Source organism: Mauremys mutica, chromosome 2, assembly GCF_020497125.1.
Source record: "Mauremys mutica isolate MM-2020 ecotype Southern chromosome 2, ASM2049712v1, whole genome shotgun sequence".
Classification (NCBI taxonomy): domain Eukaryota; kingdom Metazoa; phylum Chordata; order Testudines; family Geoemydidae; genus Mauremys; species Mauremys mutica.
Window position 1 is genome coordinate 227,415,106 of NC_059073.1, and position 20,699 is coordinate 227,435,804.

At 40.3% G+C, this 20,699-nt stretch overlaps 1 long non-coding RNA gene across 1 annotated transcript; it reads right to left on the reverse strand.

Moving 5' to 3' along the window:
* Positions 1–1,971: 1,971 nt before the first annotated feature.
* On the reverse strand, positions 1,972–19,968 carry LOC123365191. The gene is made up of 3 exons (XR_006577469.1): positions 19,906–19,968; positions 12,525–12,742; positions 1,972–2,267 (listed from the first exon to the last, which is right to left on the reverse strand). It is a non-coding gene; the product is annotated as an uncharacterized LOC123365191 (long non-coding RNA).
* Between the last annotated feature and the right edge of the window lie 731 nt (positions 19,969–20,699).

Sequence of the window (20,699 nt, forward strand, 5' to 3'; positions counted from 1 at the left end):
CATGTCACTGTTCATGTCTCCCTGGAAAAGAAGTGGCTCCCTGCTACCACCACTCCAAATAGGGGGGTATGGTATGTGGTGGAGCAATGGGAGAGGGACACACAATGCTACGCTTAGGGCTCTAGATTGCCTTGATCCGTTCCTGCTGATTTATTTACAGAATTGCTAAGGAACCATTTTTGGGAGGCTTTGATAACGTTCAGCTCCCATTAGGAGAGGAAGTTCAGCACTTTACAGGAAAAATATATAGAGATGGTTTCTTCTACTTGTCTAAAATAAGGGCTCTTCTTGAACGTGCTAGTTTAAAAAAAAAAGTTGGTTATGAAGTAGGCCTAGAAAACTCATTTGGAAATGTTTTCCTGATAGGCTTATGATGTGAACCCTGTTCTTCCAGTGACTGCTTTTTGGGAGCTAAAACTTAGTTTTAAGGCAGACACACCAACTCCATGGCAGGTGAGTAATCTGCTCCAGATTGTTCCCTCGCTATCCAGGCCCTGCTTCACAGGCTGATAAGGAGGGATGATAGGTCTAAGGCCCAGTTTTCTCCCTACCCCTTGCTCCCCAAAGCACAGCGGGTGCAGGGACTGCTATTGTGGGAGACCTGTGTGCCTCTTGTACCACTTCTCCCTTCCTGCCTGTACATACAAGAGCCTCTCACAAACTGACCCCTCTGTGTAAGCCCTTCCTGTGTGGACTTGGCTTTAATAGCTGTAACTGCCATACATACGGCAGCCTTGGAGTAGGCAGTGCCTTGCTTTTATATTCCATGTGATAAATTGTTTTTCTTATTGGGAGGGATATGAAAGCACCACAAAAAGCTTGGCAGCCTGCAAGGGAGAATTCCCCTGGCTCAGGTATTGCATAAGGATGATCTATGCAGACTCCCTCACAAGCCCTGGTATAGGGTGAATTCCAGTGGCATGGAGATTCTGGGGCAGCTCTGGATTGCAAGTCATCCACAGATGGCTCACACAGGGCTGCGGTAGCATACAGTATTTCCTGGGCTGCCTAAGTTACACCAGGGGCCATTTCAGCTCCAAATCAAGCTCAAAATCCAGAGGCCACAATGGTGGCTTAAAGCCACATTCGCCTTCCTATGCCTGAGCCGTGCCTCTATGTGCTGTGCCTCCCAGAGGTCTAGAACTGAGTTGCACGAGGTTTGTTTGTTTTTTGGCAGAATGATGGAGAAAATAAATACTTTTTAATAATGCTTATGAAAAGTCAGAAGAATAACACTGACTATATCTAAACAGCACCGGCAATCACTGTGCAAAACTCCCTACACAACACTGCCAACCTACTTCACTACTGACTGACTCACCTGCTTGCTAAGAGTTGTGCTTTTGTTTGCCAGAGGCTGCCTATTGTACCAAATATCTCATATTGTGTTGTTTTGTATTCTGAATTAAATACACTGTGGAGTGGAACAAAACTACCAAGTTCACTTCACTTTTAAATATAAATTGTGAGATTTAGACCTATAGCTCCACAGGTGAAGAGGTAACGCATTGACCCACTATTTTACCCCTTACTAGTCTTAAAAATATTTAATAAAAAACTTGAAGGTATACACTCCTGTTCATGGAACCCTAGGCAAGATTTAAAGAATAATGTCACACAGCTTACTTTAGGAGAGTTCATAGTTGGAAAATGGTTTTCAAGCATTTTATTAGTAAACAATTCTCTGAACTTACTGTAAAAGTTAAAATACAACCAAAACAAAACAAAAATAGTAGAACAACCATTGTTTAAAAGATTTGATTGCCCACAAATTAAAACTACTATTCAATCTCTTAACAGCTTACATTTTCATTTAGGAAACGGACTTGTTATTAACTTTCAATCTTATTTACTGTTAAGTAATAAGTTAGTAAGTAGTAAGTTGGAATACACTAAGTAGCAAAAATCACATTTTACTGCACATGCTAAGTTTAAAATGGATCCCTATTTCAAGGGACAAGGGGTGGTTAAAACAAGGCTATTTAAAATGACTGCAGTTTCTAATGTAAAAGTGACAAGGTGATGGGCATATTCATAATTCATTCATTCTCGTTACAGTTTTTAATTTGTCAGTGCATTACTCACATGCAACCACTGAGCACTGACTGCTGTTGCTGGTTAACTTTGTTATTGCAGACAAGTTACAAGTCGTGACGAGAGTCTGATAACAGTGTCTACTTATTTTAAGCCATAGAGGAGGAAAGGGTAGGAGGTTCAAAGTAAGCCATGATTTCCGGTGTAAGTCCCCATACTATCATTCAGAATTACTGTAAAAAAAAAAAGTGTGTGGTTGTTATTACAACACGAGGTGAGAAGTCACTGAGATGCTTCTGAAAGTTCTGCCTTGGAATATATGTCCAAACTGGCCCTGCAGCATTGGGTTATATCTAAATGTCTGTGTTTCTACATTGCAGTGGCCATGGTGCAGTGGTTGTTGGCTTTACTTATGGTTAGGGCCCTGCCAAATTCACGTAATAAAAAACACATCACAGACTGTGAAATCTGGTCTCCCCTCATGAAATTTGGATAGTAAAAACACACAAAAGACCAGATTTCACAGGGGGGAGACTGTTTCTCAAATTGGGGGTCCTGACCCAAAAGGGAGTTGTAGCGGGGGTCACAAGGTTGTTTGGGGGGGTCATGGCATTACCACCCTTACTTCTGTGCTACCTTCTGAGCTGGGTGGCCAAAGAGCAGCGGCTGTTGGCCATGTGCCCAGCTCTGAAGACAGCACCCCGCCAGCAGCAGCACAGAAGTAAAGGTGGCAATGCCATACCATGCCATCCTTACTTCTGAACTACTGCCTGCAGAGCTGGGCCGACAGAGAGTGGCGGCTGCTGACTCAGGGCCCAGCTCTGCAGGCAGCAGCACAGAAGTAAGGGTGGCAACACAATATCATGCCGTCCTTACTTCTGCACTGCTGCTGGCAGCAGTTCTGCCTTCAGAGCTGGGATCACCACCAGCAGCAGCCACTCTGCAGCTGCCCAGTTCCGAAGGCAGCACCACTAGCAGCAGCAGTGCAGAAATAAGGGTAGCAGTACTGCAACCCCCCCTACACAACTTTTTGGGTCAGGACCCCTACAATTACAACACCGTGAAATTTCAAATTTAAACTAGTAGCTAAACTCAAAGAGCTCCAGAAACCACCATGCCCACAACCAAAAAAATAAGCTAAAATCCTATACAAATATTGCCTCACTAAGATCAGATGGAGGAATTATTTGACGTTCTCTTACCCCCTCCTCCCCCAAATCATTTGACTCAGAAAAGAATGACTTACAAAAGTACCAACCCCTACATTATTAGAATTCTACAAGGTGTTAGGCATGTGATTTCACATCAAGTCAGTAGGTACTGTTTGAGTTAACATGTTTCAAAACAGGGTGGAAATGTTTAAAAGAACCCATTTCTAATGCAATTACACTTATGAAGATGTGCCTTTTCTTTAAGTATTTTCAAGGAAGATCATTCTTTTGAGAAGTTAGAGTCAATTATAAATATCATGCATTTCCCCCCCCCCAAATAGTGGAGTATTTCTTTCTTTAAGTTGTTGTAAATATGATTTTAAATCTGCTTTGACAAATCATCAATATATAACCAATTGGAATCAGGCCATTTCCTCCTCACAAATCTATTTTGACCCAAACTTGGTTTTGATTTGTATGATCAAACTTGTTTTTGATTTGTATGATCACAGAACAGTATCCAAAAGTGATGTCTTTTATTTCTTCATTTATAGGGTTCAGTCTTACAGACCTTATGCAAGGGAACTTTCCATTGTTATCAGTTCAGACAACTTTAAGATGGTAAAACTCCGCTTGTATTCTTTTACTATACTTTAGTTTATAAAGGAAAAAAAGCCTCACTTCTTGGCTGAGATCTTTTGCACCAAGATACAGTCACAACACATTTGGATTGCTAGGTTACAAACCCCTTAATAAGGGGTTGTGTATTGAGAGCCCTGTTGAAGCAATGCTACTAATAATAATGTGCTCATCAGTTTCAGACACCGACTTTGTTACTGCAGTACAACCTCAGGAGTTTTGAACACCAGAGTTATAAACTGACCAGTCAACTACACACCTCATTTGGAACGGGAAATACACAATCAGGCAGCAGCAGAGACAAAAAAAAAAAAAGCAAATACAGTTCAGTACTGTGTTAAACATAAACTAAAAAATTAAGGGAAGCAGCATTTTTCTTCTGCATAGTAAACTTTCAAAGCTGTATTAAGTCAATGTTCAGTGTAAACTTATGAAAGAACACCCATAACATTTTGTTCAGAGTGACAAACATTTCAGAGTTATGAACAACCTCTATACCCAACGTGTTCATAACTCTGAGGTTCTACTGTAGTACTTTTATGGGAAAACCAAATGCTTTCATTATTACATTTGATTTTTCTACCACCTTTCTAACTATTTGTAAACTCCACTTACTGCGGTTTATGTACATGTGTAAACAGAAACTATTTCTTATGAATCATACAGGAATGACAGCACCTTAAGTCTTGCATAAAGTTCACAGACTTTTGAGAAAACTAAACCTTAAGGGACTTTTTGTTGGGGCTGTAAGAGCAAAGTGACATTTAAATAGATCCTGTTTATACCTTATGCACAAAGGTGGCTTATTTTTATTCTCTGACCCACCTCAGTATCAGAAGTGAAACATCAGGAGTAATTAGGAATAAAAGGAGTTCTGTACATTCCATCAAGCGAGATACACTTTTTTGTAAATCACCACCACCAGGCACTATACCACTTTCAGTTACATGGCTGCTAATCCACAGCAGCTTTATTGACTTACTCCAGATTCAAAACCTGTATAGCTGAGTGTAGTCTTTGGTCCAGTAGAGTTACATAAACATTTTGGATGGGAAAAAAATTCAAAACCAGTCAGGCTTTATTAAAACACAGGGGGTAGTGGATCTGAAGAACACAGGTGGCTGTTTCTGTATGGTCCAGTACAAGATGATATATCACACTTGCCCATTCACATTCCAGTGGTTCAGTCTGAAATCCTACCTTAAAAAAAATGATATGGCTGGGCTGTCCGAGTAACCTCAATCAATAGAGGCAGTCAGTTTGGACATGGAAACAGGATTACTACTTTTGATTCTTGATAGCTTCTATGAATGAAAATCAGATCTCTTCATAGCAGGAAACCTCACTTGTGATCCCCTCAAGGGGCTATGATCACTCCAGATGTAAAATCCATCATCAATGCACAAGGGAACCCAGAGATATCAGAGTCTGACTTTGCAGCCTATCTCTGAAAGTGTTAGAAAAGTGACCGTACTTTGAATAGTGATGCAAAATTGCATCCAGAAACTGAGCCAGACATAGAATTGAAAGGGAGACACTCATGCCAGTTGATGCCACATCAGGTTTCTGAGGACTTGAGTTGTAAAACTGTCCAGTCATCTAGGGGAACAAAGTGACTGGCATCCCTTGGCGCATAGCAGAATATAAGTAACAAGCAACAAAAATAAAAAGCTCACAGGCCATATAGATTTGCAAAGACTGGAGGAGAGAACATAAAGGGGGAAAAGTCAAGAAAGAAAATAATTTGGACAAGTTTTCACTTGTTCATTTTAAATTCCTCTTTTCATAATCACAATGCCATGGAGGTGAGCACAGCTACAGCATAATAAAGTGTGATAATGCAGGTATTACACTGGAGGGAGTGATCCAGTGGATAGAATATGGGACTGGAAGTCTGGAGATCTGAGTTCTGTGCTCATCAATGACTGACATAAGAACAGAAGAACAGCCATACAGGGTCAGACCAAAGGTCCATCTAGCTCAGAATCCTGTCCTCTGACAGTGGCCAATGCCAGGTGCTTTGGAGGGACTGAACAGAACAGGTAAAATCAAGTGATCCATCCCCTGTTGCCCATTCCCAGCTTCTGGCAAACAGAGGCAAGGGACACCATCCCTGCCCATCCAGGCTAATAGCCATTCATGGACAGTGCTGGATTAAGGTATAAGCTAACTAAGCTACAGTTTAGGGCCTAGCAATATGAGGGGCCTCTAAAAAAGAAAAAACTGACTCAAATTTTATCAAATTCAGTTGATAAATAAAGGAGACATTGGAAAAAGAAGATTCTCCCTAAATATAGACATTTTCATTCAAATATGACAAAAAAATACACATCTGGCTACACAAATACCCTTACCCTACCCTTGCCCTTCACTAATTGTTAGGGCTGTCAAGCGATTAAAAAACATTAATCGTGATTAATCACACAATAAAAAAATTAATTTCAATTAATCACGTGATTTAAAAAATTAATTGTGATTAATCGCACTGTTAAAGAATAATAGAATACCATTTGTTTAAATATTTTTGGGTGTTTTCTACAGTTTCAAATATATTTATTTCAATTACCACACAGAATACAAGGTGTACAATGCTCACTTTATATTATTATTTTTATTACAAATATTAGCACAGTAAAAAAAAAGAAATAGTATTTTTCAATTCACCTCATACAAGTACTGCAGAGCAATCTCTTTATCATGAAAGTTGAACTTACAAATGTAGAATTATGTACAAAAAAATAACTGCACTCAAAAACAAAACAATATAAAACTTTAGAGCATACAAGTCCTCCCAGTCCTACTTCTTGTTCAGTGAATCGCTCAGACAAACAAAAAGAACAGGAGTACTTGTGGCACCTTAAAGACTAACAAATTTATTTTAGCATGAGCTTTCGTGAGCTGCAGCTCACTTCTTCGGATGCATAGAATGGAACACACAGACAGGGGATATTTATACATACAGAGAACATGAAAAGGTGGAAGTATGCATACCAACAGGCAGAGTCTGCCTGTTGGTATGCATACTTCCACCTTTTCATGTTCTCTGTATGTATAAATATCCCCTGTCTGTGTGTTCCATTCTATGCATCCGAAGAAGTGAGCTGCAGCTCACGAAAGCTCATGCTAAAATAAATTTGTTAGTCTTTAAGGTGCCACAAGTACTCCTGTTCTTTTTGCGGATACAGACTAACACGGCTGCTACTCTGAAACCTGTCAGACAAACAAGTTTACATTTGCAGGAGATGCTGCCCGCTTCTTGTTTACAATGTCACCTGAAAGTCATAACAGGGGTTTGCATGGCACTGTTGTAGCTGGCATTGCAAGATATTTACATGCCAGATGTGCTAAAGAGTCATATGTCCTTTCGTTCTTCAACCACTCTTCCAGAAGACATGAGTCCATGCTGATGATGGGTTCTGCTCAATAACGATTCAAAGCAGTGTGGACCAACGCATATTCATTTTAATCTGAGTCAGATGCCACCAGCAGAAGGTTGATTTTCTTTTTTGGCGGTTCAGTTCTTTAGTTTCCGCATTGGAGTGTTGCTCTTTTAAGGGTTCTGAAAGCATGCTCCACACCTCATCCCTCTCAGATTTTGGATGGCACTTCAGATTCTTATACCTTTGGTTGAGTGCAGTAGCTATCTTTAGAAATCTCACATTGGTACCTTCTTTGCATTTTGTCAAATCTGCTGTGAAAGTGGTCTTAAAACAATGTGCTGGGTCATCATCCGAGACTGCTATAACATGAAATATATGGCAGAATGCAGGTTAAACAGAGCAGGGGACATACAATTCTTCCCCAAGGAGTTCAGTCACAAATTTAATGAATGCATTTTTTTTTAAATGAGCGTCATCAGCATGGAAGCATGTCCTCTGGAATGGTGGCCAAAGCATAAAGGGGCATGTGAATGTTTAGCATATCTGACATGTAAATGCCTTGCAATGCCAGCTACAAAAGTACCATGCAAAGGCTTGTTCTCAATTTCAGGTGACATTGTAAATAAGAAACGGGCAGCATTATGTCCCGTAAATGTAAACAAACTTCTTTGTCTTACTGATTGTATGGACAAGAAGTAGGACTGAGTGGACTTGTAGGTGCTAAAGTTTTGTTTAAAGTTTTGTTTTTTGAGTGCAATTATGTAACACAATAAATCTATATTTGTAGGTTGAACTTTCACGATAAAAAGATTGCACTTCAGTACTTGTATTAGGTGAATTGAAAGATATTGTTTCTTTGTTTATCATTTTTACAGTGCAAATATTTGTAATAGAAATAATATAAAATGAGCACTGTACACTGTATTCTGTGTTGTAATTGAAATCAATATATTTGAAAATGGAGAAAAAATCCAAAATATTTAATAAATTTCAATTGGTATTCTATTGTTTAACAGAAATTATTAAAACTGCAATTAATCAAAAATATTTTTTTTAAATCACGATTAATATTTTTTAATCGTGTGAATTAATTGCAATTAATCGACAGCCCTACTTATTACTCATTATTGACAGGTGGGAGGCCAGGGCTGAGTTAAGAACAATAATCACACTTCTAAAATTAGTATTTCTATGAGTAAGTCTGCTATCAGTCTCTTAAGACAGTGTTTTGTTGGCCAGATGCTACTGGTAAAATTCTGACCATGCCTTCATAATGTATATAAATAAATAAAATAATCTCACTGCCAATAAAATCAGGAAAAATGTGAGGTTGGAGCCAGCAGTGTCATGAAGCTATCCTGCCAAGCTCATATTCATATGTTAGTGTGTTCTTTCTTCTTTTGATCTGTGCGTATGTACAATTGTATATTTTAGTGCGCATGCCGCTTTCTACTTCATGCAATATCCGTGCTTCATGTGACTGAGTTTGCAGGTGATTGTCTTATGGATTTGGGTCAAGTGGATGTGGAGGAGGACAAATTTGTGTTGGCTTCCCTCCATCAGTTTTGGGAACCTACACAGTAAATATTAGAGAGTGTTGATGAAAGGATAAATAGAGGGTTTTGAGAGAAGTGAAGGAAGATAGAATATTTTGATAAATATGGTATGAGTACATGGTGAGCAAGTTATTTCACACTATGTGCATATATAATTTATAGGCTATTAAAGCCTATAATATTCATTATATAGGCTAGTTTTTCTCACTCTCTCACTGCCTGTCTAGAGATTACCAGTCATTTTTCTGGTAAATTCTCTCTTTCACTTTTGCACATATAGCTTGTGTCACTCTGTGTGTCCGAGGTGTTTACTCAAGATTAATTAGTGGTCCTGGGGGAGACAGAGGATAGAGACGCAAAAGCAAAAAACCTGCTTAGAAAAACGACTGGGATTTTCTGCTCGGTGGGTTTGGAGCATGCAAAATAAAATTTTATTATAGGTAGTATGCTATGTAAAAATTCTTATATCGACTTATAAATCATATGCATAATACATTGTATTTTATAGTATGGCAAAAGAAAAATCCCAACAATACATTGCTTCATAGTGAACATTAAAGTGGAATAAACACATATTTTTATATATAATCTGGATAAACTTTGTATTTCCCTAACAAAAATCAATCAAATGTTTTTTCCTTTAGTCCTATGAAAAGAAGGATAATTTTCCTTATTCACGGTGTAAAAATAATTATATATCCTCTCTTGTTTTCCTGTGAGGACATAGCACTAACTTTCACAGAAATATCCTGGTGAAAGAACACAGGTTTTTGTCATATATATTAATAAAAATATTATTTGTTGTTGTATAGATATATAAATCTCTATTTATAATATAAAATTATTTGTTACTGGTTTTAATAAAAACTTTCTGCTACTAATTTTAGTACCAATATTGGATAATTCAGCATAACCTTCTATAAAAACAAAACAAAGCAATTTATTGGAAAAATACAACCCGCATACAATTTTCTGATGATTTTCTTATTACCTGTGTGTAATTCATATCATTTTAACTAATAGTTGAGCTTTAAGCTTGTGGGTTACTCGCATCCTATATCCTCCATTGCCATCTTATATCCTCTAAGAGTCTCATTACGTATTCAGACAAGGAATTTCACAATTTAGATGCTACAGAGAAGAAAAATGTCCTGAGAACTCTTCTAGTAAATTGTATTATTTACTGTATTTTTTATTTTTGTATTTGTTATATTCTTGTATTCTTTACTTCTACTTTACTTACATATGGAATTAGTTCAAGAATTTGTCTAAAATGTATTTCTGTCATGATGTCATCATTACAGAGAGGGCTGCTGAAAATAAAATTGTTCTGTTTTTACAACTTCACCTTTGTATATATGCAAATATAAAGCTTTTGTGTTTTTATATTCAATGTCCTGTGAAAATAATAAATTCATTTTTTATGGTATGGGGACTTCTTACACTTGACATAGCTTAGGGCCTCAGAATTTCATAATCTGGCCCTGTTCATGGACCTATCCTTCATGAATTTATCTAGTTCCTATTGGAACCCTGTTATAGTCTTGGCCTTCACAACATCCTCTGGCAAAAAGTTCCACAGGTTGACTGTATGTTGTGTGAAGAAATACTTCCTTTTGTTTGTTTTAAACCTGCTGCCTATTAATTTTGTTGGGTGACTCCTAGTTCTTGTGTTAAGAGAAGGAGTAAATAACAACACTTCCTTATTTACTTTCTCCACACCAGTCATGATTTTATACACCTCTATCATATTCCCCTTAGTCATCCCTTTTTGAAGCTGAAAAGTCCCAGTCTTATTAATCTTCTCATATGAAAGCTGTTTCATACTCCTAATCATGACCAGCTGGCAAAACCAGTTAAAGCAAATACTAGATAAAGGTATAACTGTTTAAAAATATAGGTCTTTTAGAAGTATACATTTACTGTGCCATAGGTTATCCGTTACAAGGTTTCTTCTGTAGTTATTAAATTAGTGTATAATTGTCATATAATTGCTCATTGCCCACCCCAAAAAGGATCAAGTCAGCAGAGGGGATATTATGGGTCTGTTCCTGCACCTCATATATAACTGTTTTGCCATATACATATGTTATTTCTCCTGACTGCAAGTAATTGAGAGCAATAGGAATACCAAGGGAAAGGGTACTGTAGTGCTTCTGAGCTAGCTGAAACAAACAAGAACCAAAAACAATCCCCAGACCCTGTTTTTGTGAGCTCTTCCAAAGCAAAGCAGATACTTGCCCTAGAAGTCAGAGTGTACCAGGCTCCCATTGTGCTGTCAACCCTGGATTTCTGGCCAGAAAGAGGAGAGGTGACCCCATGCCACTGCTTCTGCTGGGAGTTCCCCTGCCACTGCTTTGCCAACTGAGGGTGTGGGCTGTTTCTGACCCCCACCCCCACCCCCCGCCCAGGTTGTGCTGTGCCTAGGGACCTGGTTGCCTTACTCTAGCCTTGCTCCTGCTCGGTTTCCACAGCAGACTCAACACTGGCACAAAGATGATACCTTTTACAGGGATGCAGTGTATGCTCTTACCCAAGCACTGGCCAGTGCAGTGAGGAGCCCGGCCCATTGTTGCTGTTTAAAGGAGGTTAACTCTGCTTGGGTACTAACCTCATGCAGTCCTTATGTTCTCTCCCCATTTAACAATCTGGACCTTCATTCCCCCAACTCCCCTGCCCTTTCACACTTTTAAAAGAAACCTGATTGCAAATATTGTTTCAGACATACAATGTGTGTCTTTTGTACAGATAGTGGTTAATTTGCAGTGGAGACACTTGTGCATTATGAGAACCTTAACTTGTTTAATTTAGCTGACTCCATTAGGAATCAGGTTTATGTGAAGATAAACGGCAAGGTAGAGTGGAAACTGCAAATGCTGCTATTGAATCTGTAAACCAGCATTTTGGGGGATTTTCAAACATTCTATATTATCTTTTATATATTTATCAACTCCATCTGTTGTTTAAACCACACCCCATAAAATGCCAAATAGCAACAACATTTACCAGGGAAACAGTACAAGGCATAATACTTCAATGAATACGTAAAGCTGAGCATGAAAAAACATTCAAATTGCAAAAGATAAGGCTCTAAATAGTTCTTTTCATTTCTTTTTAAATGCAGCCTCAACATTTTAATTAGTATCATTTACTGTGAATACAGTTTAGATTTGTTTTAACTTGTTCAAAACTTTCCAAAAAAAAAAAGATAAACCCAGATTCTTATTTCTTTGGTATTATTCTATTCCACTGCAAATTGAGATATGCAACACCAAAATAGCTATTGAAGAAATGAGATTTGCTTTTAATCTGTTAAAATTAACAAGATGCCATATGAAGACTTCTATAAGCTTCTCATATTCATTACCAGAAAAAAGAAAAGTTAATTTGGCAACAGGAAGTCAATGATCAGCAAATAATGAACACAGTCTTGAATGGGTACAAAGCAACAAAACTCTGGAAGGGCCAATCCTAACTCAGAAAAATTCTTCAACTTCGACTTCAGTGGCAGTTTTCAGCCTACATATGCACTAAACACTCATGCCCAGTATAGGGATCTTTATTCTATGGATATTTCAAAGTATGAGTTGAATGAAGTAGATGGGTAACAGACTCGTTTTCCTGTCATAGCACACACTTCAATCAAACTAATGTTGCTGCCTGGATGTGAGTCTGTGAGAGTGATTATGGAACTGTCTTTTCCACCATTGTATGCAGACACAAAGAAATGTGTTCTGAAAAATAAATAAATAATATAGCCACACCTAGCACCACTCAGGTTATTCAGCTCTCCCTCTGCTTACACTGGCCCCAGCCAGCTATCTCACAGCACTGTTTTGGGAGGAGAATCACAGTTTCCGTGCCTTGGGCCGGAGGCTCAGATCTTTTCCTTCTCTTCTGATTCTACCTTCTTTATGGTCACAAGGCAGTCAGTTTCCATCTCTGTGGAGCACCCAACAAAAATCACACTCCTGCTGTTTATCTAAAATTAAACAAAAGTAACATGTAGTTGGTACAAGGGAAAACACACTAAGCATGGGATAAAATCCAAACAGAGCTAGACTAAAGCATAACAAAGTGTGTAGCGATGTGGGCTCAAAGCTTACTTAGGCCTGGTCTACACTATGAGTTTAAACCGAATTTAGCAGCGTTATACCGATTTAACTCTGCACCCGTCCACACAATGAGGCCCTTTATATCAATATAAAGGGCTCTTTAAACCAGTTTCTGTACTCCTCCCCGACGAGAGGAGTAGCGCTGAAATCGGTATTGCCATGTCGGATTAGGGTTAGTGTGGCCGCAAATCGACGGTATTGGCCTCCAGGAGCTATCCCACAGTGCACCATTGTGACCGCTCTGGAAAGCCATCTGAACTCGGATGCACTGGCCAGGTAGACAGGAAAAGCCCCGCAAACTTTTGAATTTCATTTCCTGTTTGCCCAGCATGGAGCTCTGATCAGCACGGGTGGCGATGCAGTCCCAAATCCAAAAAGAGCTCCAGCATGGACCGTACGGGAGATACTGGATCTGATCGCTGTATGGGGAGACAAATCTGTTGTATCAGAGCTCCGTTACAGAAGACGAAATGACAAAGCATTTGAAAAAATCTCCAGGCTATGATAGACAGAGGCCACAGCAGGGACTCAGCACAGTGCTGCGTGAGAAGCGTAACGGAAAGCCAAAGAATCAAATGGACGCTCATGGAGGGAGGGACGGGGGACTGAGGACTCCAGCTATCCCACAGTCCCTGAAAAGCATTTGCATTCTTGGCTGGGCTCCAAGTGCCTGAAGGGTCAAAAACATTTTCCCGTGAGTTTCAGGGTGTATGTCGTCAATTTACACCCTTCTCCCCCCTGAAAGAAAAGGGAAAAAAATCATTTCTCGCCTTTTTTCAATGTCACCCTATGTCTACTGCATGCTGCTGGTAGATGGGGTGCTGGAGCGCTAAACAGCAGCATTCTCTCTTCTCCCCTCCCCGGTGGCAGACGGTACAGTGCAGAAGGACTGGTATCCGTCCTCGTCATCAGCCCGTGAGTACTCCTGGCTGGCCTCAGTGAGGTTGGCCGGGGGCACCTGGGTAAAAATAGGAATGACTCCTGGTCATTCCCAGCAGATGGTACAGAATGACTGGTAACCGTCCTCATCAAAGCAACTGGGGGCTGAGCTCTATCATCCCCCCCCCCCCGTCATGTCTAAAGAAAAGATTCTTTACTACCTGGACTATCATAGCAGTGAAAGGCTGGTCTCCTCTCCCCCCCTACCCTTTAATGTCCTGCCTGGACTATCATAGCAGCTGGAGGCTTCCTCCCCCTCATTTTACCTCACTAAAAAGTCTGTTTCTTATTCCTGCATTCTTTATTACTTCATCACACAAATGGGGAGACACTGCCACGGTAGCCCAGGAGGGGTGTGGGAGGAGGGAAGCAACGGGTGGGGTTGTTGCAGGGGCACTCCCTAGAATGGCATGCAGCTCATCATTTCTGCGGGATCTCTGGGGCTCTGACATGGAGTGGCTGTGCTCTCTGGTTCTCTAGTACACTTGCCCCGTAGTCCAGCCTAGACTGACTCTATTTTTAGACAAAACATAGGAAGGGAATGACCCAGGGAGTCATTCCCATTTTTGCCTATGTGCCCCTGGCTGACCTCAGCGAGGCCAGCCAGGAGCACCCATGATAGCAGCAGACGGTACAGAACGACTGATAACCATCATCTCATCGCCAATTTACAATGGCAGACAGTGCAATATGACTGGTAACCGTCTCTGCTATCTTGCAAAGGCAAATGAATGCTGCTGTGTAGCAGTGCAGTACTGCATCTGTCAGCAGCATCCAGTACACATATGGTGACAGTGACAAAAGGCAAAACAGGCTCCATGATTGCCATGCTATGGCGTCTGCCAGGGCAATCCAGGGAAAAATGGTGCAAAATGATTGTCTGCCGTTGCTTTCCTGGAGGAAGGATTGAGTGACGACATTTACCCAGAATCACCTGCGACACTGTTTTTGCATTGGGATCTCAACCCAGAATTCCAATGGGTGGGGGAGATTGCAGGAACTATGGGATAACTACGGGATAGCTACCCACAGTGCGACACTCCGGAAATTGACACTAGCCTTGGTACATGGACGCACACTGCCGAATTAATGTGCTTAGTGTGGCTGCGTGCACTCGACTTTATACAATCTGTTTTACAAAACCGGTTTATGTAAAATCGGAATAATCCCGTAGTGTAGACATACCCTTAGTCAGGGGCTGCTCTAGCTATAGGCAAACTAAGCAGCTGCCTGAGGTGGCAGTTTGGCCAGGCCAAACTTGAGTGGTGCTGCAACCTGGAGCTTGTGCCCTCCTCACTTCTGTCCACGAAGGCTCTCCACACCCCTCCTCCCCCAGAAAGTCTGATATATTCCCCCTGCTTGAGAACCTCTGATGTACTGGGTAGGAGGAGGGCACTGCTCTGAAGTTTTGCCTAGGGCAGCAAATTGTGTTGAGCACCTTCTGAGCTTAGTTATAGAGACTACTGATTAAGCAGGATGGCAGGCCTGTCTCAGCCAGCTGCTGCCAGGTCTGTCTCTTAAGATGTTCCAGCAGCTTCATACCCCCACCCTTCTTTCATGCTCCCCTGTGACTTTTGTTTTAAAGTCTCCAGAACTAGTCCTGTAAATTCAACTTGCCTGAGTCAGGCAACGGACCCTGGTGTAACAGAGATCAGAATCTGACTCTTGGTGTGTCTGAGCACACGTTCTCCTTGGTGCGGTTTCTAGAAGCATGTTCAGGAACATGCACCCTAGTGACAAATCCAGTGCTAGTCTCTTTGTGCTGCTCCAGCGGCTGCCTCAAAGGCCTGGCCCAAAACTCACTCACTAACTCAGCAAGTGTTCTTCCATTGATTTCAATGGGATTTAGATCAGGCCTCAACTGAGCAATTGAGGACTCCCTGCTACTATGTCCCCTTTCCCAGTTCCCCCCCCTCCCCCCAGCATAGGTGAGCCCTACACATCAGGAGAGGGAGGCGACATGGCACTTCAGCAAACCCGGCTGTGGAGGAGGGGGTACTGAAGCTCGGCGAAATGTAGGGCAGCTTTAGAGATTAGAGGTGAAGAGCAAAGATAACTTAACTGCCCCATGTATTCTGCAATCCTCAGCTACACAGAGCAGAGCTCCGGCATGGCTCAGGACTTGGATCTAAGAACAGTTGCCCACTTGAATACAGTTAGAAAAATGAAGGTTAAGAGAAAATATGAATAAACCTTGTGTGCCAATATACCTGGTTGAAAGCACATCAGACAGCAAGACATTATATTGATGATGGTCTATAGGGTCCCTCACCTATAGATCATTAGTTCAAGTTCCACCCAGGTTAGTAGCTCTAAGTGACTGACAGTTGTTACCACGTAACTGTTCAATTCCAAGTAGACATCCACACTACAAAATTTCACTGCCACATACACTGTTGTTGGCAGTCTCAGAAAAAGAGGCTAAGCACTGAATGGACACAGAGAATTACTCCCCTAAAGATCTGAAATGGAGGGGCAGCATGGAAAGCTTGTACTGCTGCTGCCAAGACTGTACCCATTTTTGTACTTCAAAAAGTCAAGGACTTCAGCATCCAGGACTCTCAAGCCAACACCTTCAATGAGAACACATGCAAACCAGACAAGCTGCAAGAACCAAGATGTATGTATATTTCCATCTCAACGGAATTCCTATCAACTTTACTATTAGTTAGTGTACAGATTCACTGAGGGAAAATTATATCCAAGTATTTATTATGTCTTGGTAAAATTACTTATAAAACCTAATTCATAGTGAAAATCTGTTATAACACTCTTGCTCCCAAATTCATTGTCGCTATTTATACTGTTATTGTAAATCTTTCTGATGCCTGGAATGCTTGGCTCCCAAGAACGTTTTTTATAACGAGGGTGCGGCAGGCAAAACTTTTCTCCCTCCTAATTCATTACTAAATTGTATTTGCAAGTTCAAATGCCAAGGCGATGAAATCATAATAGTATTCATTGGAATTTGTTTGATTATTTTGGTAGTGTTGCAGAGAAGGTATCTATAAAATGGCATGAAAAGCAAAGCAACAGAACTGTTTTAGGGGTTTTCCTAAAAGTATCTGCTTCACGCATCACTTTTACTGTATGACTATCCTGAAAGATTTATGCTCTGTGTGTTGAGGGCCAGGTTTCAAACGTCTTCACAGAATTAAAAAATATATATATTTAAATATAACTTTAAAAATGTGTGTTGGACCTTTGTGCCTTTCAAAGAGGTCAAGTTCAAGACATTTATAAAAAGACTATGCCCAGAGAGACTGCATGGGAAAGCCTATTAATATTGCTGCTTTCCCTTTACCTCCCCTTTGATTATAAAACAAGGTTATGGGTGGTGGAAGCTGCAATGGAAGGAAGATCCTGATTGGGCTAGGATACCTTAGCCTAGCAAAAAAATAAAGAAAACCCATAGTTTGGGGTAAAAAGCAAGATGCAATTTAAGTTTTAATTATGAAAGCCTTGCAAAAAAATTTAATTTAAAAAAAAATACAAACTGAGGAGGGGACTAAAACATAAAAAGAAATAGTGTTTTTATTCTGCTATTTCTAATATTTTCTTCTAGATTTATTCATAATATAACAGATTTAGGAGAATCATAAATGTTTATTGGACAGGATCAATATTTAGCATAAGAGATAATAAGAACCAAGTTTTGCCTTCTGTCATAACCTGTGCAATATGCCAGGACCTTGTTTCAAAATCTTAGTTTCATGAGGAGTAAATCCAGTCCTCTTTTTCCCTGCTGTGAAGGACCCTCTTCAGCAGAACCCGTGGAGTTTGCTGCTCTGCAGATGGAGGTGACAAATGCAGGAGTGGCAGCAGGGGGAGGGAGGACATACATTGGGCGCACATTCACTTCTTTACCACATATTATGAAATGTGGCTTAAAATGCATAATGCTACTTTCTATACAGCCTAAGCACCAATTTCTTCTCAGTTTCACTAATGTAAAACAGAACAAGTTCTATGACCTGATTTTCATTCACACTCAGGCCCCTTTACATCACTCTGGCCATGTAAAGGGGCCTTTGTATACACAGGAATCACAGCCATTGACTTCAGTAGAATTATCCCATATTTACATCAGCATGAATAAGAGCAGAATTTGCGTTCTGAGTGTCTTCATCAGAAATCTGTCTTATGGATGTCTTCTGTGGTTTTTTTTTTAAATTATATTCAAAAGAGGAATGTGGAAATTCAGATAAAACTATAATTTATCTCCTGTGAGCCAGATGCAGTCAACATAGGCCACATTTGGATTTAGGGCTGAGTAACTTTAGTTGGCTAAATATTTAATGAAAATTGGCATTATTTGAAGATGTCTGAAGCCGCTTTCTGGCTTGCAAGCAAAAGGTTATTAAAGTAAGGTCATTTACTTGCCCTAGACTCTGCCCCCACCGCTCAGCGTTGCTTTCCCAGTGTCATAACTAACTCATTGTCACAAGGATGTGTGAAACTATGTGGACATGCAAATGCTGATGAGTCATTAATTATATTTAAATAATTAAGACATTTATATCTTGGGCCTACGCAGAAGTTTGCCTACTAGCCCCTTATCATGTGGCATCTTTTTGTGTCCTCTTTGAGAGACATTTCTCTGTGGTTATTAATGAATTGTTGCAAGATATATGTACATACAAACCTGGAATCTTCTATGTAACATCAAGAAAAAGAGGCCAGGCCATTTGTTCATGTCAAATTACATCTCCCAGGCTGTAACACCTTATTGGCCTGTGAAGATATCGAGGTGACCCCTGAGGCAGAGTAAGGGCACACTGATCCCTGCAAAAACATCCTAACCATGCAGAAGGAAGTGGGGGGGCTCTCTTGCATCAATAAGGACACCCAAAGTTGTATGCTGTTCTCTTCCCTGGATTGGCCAGCCAAAGAAGGAGAGGTGAAAGACTCTAACCATTGGCTAAGCCAAGCCTGAAGTCTACAACTGAGAGAGAAGAGACCAGACCCCCTCCTGCATTTGAAAAGCTTTAAGTCCATCCTATCATTGATAGAAATACCAGTAAATATCAACTTAATTCTAAACTAAGATTATCTAACTTAAAGACTTAAAGTGAAGAAGGCATGAAGATCCTTCTGTAGAGTAATTTGAGGATGCTTAAATTGCTCCAACACCCATTTGTATGGGTCTAACAGTTCCCCAAAGTAGACACTAAATCCCTAAATCTATTACTTAAAAAGTAAGGGTGAGTGTCATCCTAAAAGTTGTGCAAGACTGCCAGAGAGATGCAGCCATTGTGTTAAAAAAGGGAGAAATAGATTACATAAATGAAAGATGGGCGGCTTCTGTGAACAGTGAAGTGTAATGGGAGAGAGCAGCCAAAGGAGAAAATTACCACAAAATCATTTTAAGAGCAGTACTTCCTTAAAACCAAGACAAGAACTAGCCTCTGCCTTAAACAGACTCTTAGCTAAATGGCTTAAATCAAAGGGAACGGCTTCTTCTCTTAACCTTCCTGTAAAACTTAAGAGAATTGTTTTCCTTAACTTGTTCATTACCATTTGATTGAATTACTTATTGTAGTAATTGGTGAACTAGATAAATTGAACTGTTGATTTATTTATTATATTTCAATTATAACCTTGATATGACTATTGCACTGTATTATTGTAAATTAGGCTAGGAAAACTATACATTAAATTAGCTAGTGATACTTTGCTTAAACTCATATTTGTTCTATAAGTGCTTGCTTAATCTTTTAATAAATGTATAAAGGATAGACCAATGCAGTGTCTCCCTCAAAACTTCAACTAAGCCAAAGTAACCTACTGTGGCAAATTGCCAGCACTATTATGATGGGTCTCGCGCTTTCTCTTCTTTAGGGGCTGTTCAGGGCACCATTTCTTGCCCCTGAATCAGAATATTAATTGCCCCACTAGTGTCTTTGAGGAGGGGAGTGGAGAGGGAGGGACCTGGGCCCACCCTCTACTTCAGGTCCCAGCCCAGGGGCCCTGAGGATAGTGGTGAACCACTTGAACTGGCGGTTCCTTCCCCTGGGCTACTTCCCTCTCCTGCCCTTCAGCTTGTGGGGGGCTTCCTGCCCTCCCTCTGCACAAGCCAGGTGCCCCTTACCTAGGGTCTTGGACTTCTTAGCCCACCACAGCACTTCTCCAAACTGTCCTCTGCTTCTCTTCAAACTGTTCTCTGCTCCAACTCCCACACTATCTGATTGAAGCAGGGGGTTTTTATCATGTGACTGACTGCAGGTGCTCTAATTGGCTTCAGGTGCTCTAACTGGCTTCAGGTGCTCTAGTTAATCTATAGCAAACTTTCTTCCCCTTACAGGGAATAAGGCTCCCTTGTAACATTCTCCTGCTGCCCTCTGGCCATGCTGTATCACACCTACATACAGGAAAAAGGATAAATAATTAAAAATAATTCCTGAGCCTATCCTATATTTTAATTACTTAAAACACCACCCTATTTTTCCTACACAACCAAGAAGCAAAGATTAGCAGATGCAATCAGAACGGATGTTGCAAGATTTCAGGGAAATCGCGGAACTGTTTAGGTTCAACCAGGATGAATCATTTACATATGCAATCCAACTGGTTTATATTGTTCTCAACTTCAGTACTGTCCGGCCTCATGACATAAAATCTTTTCAGGCAATAAAGAACCAGTGTTTTTTTTTTTCATGTATGTAACAATATCACTCATACACATGTGGTTTAGCAAAGATAAATAAAATTAACAACTGTTACAAAGTGTTGTGATATCTTTCTGCATAAAAAGAGAGGGATCTGTAGATTTTCCATTATGATTTTAGTTCCATACTTTGTGAGACCCTTGTACAATGGACCAAATTTATAAATACCACCAGCAGATACTATCATTTTCCTACTATGTTTCTGACAAGATTGATG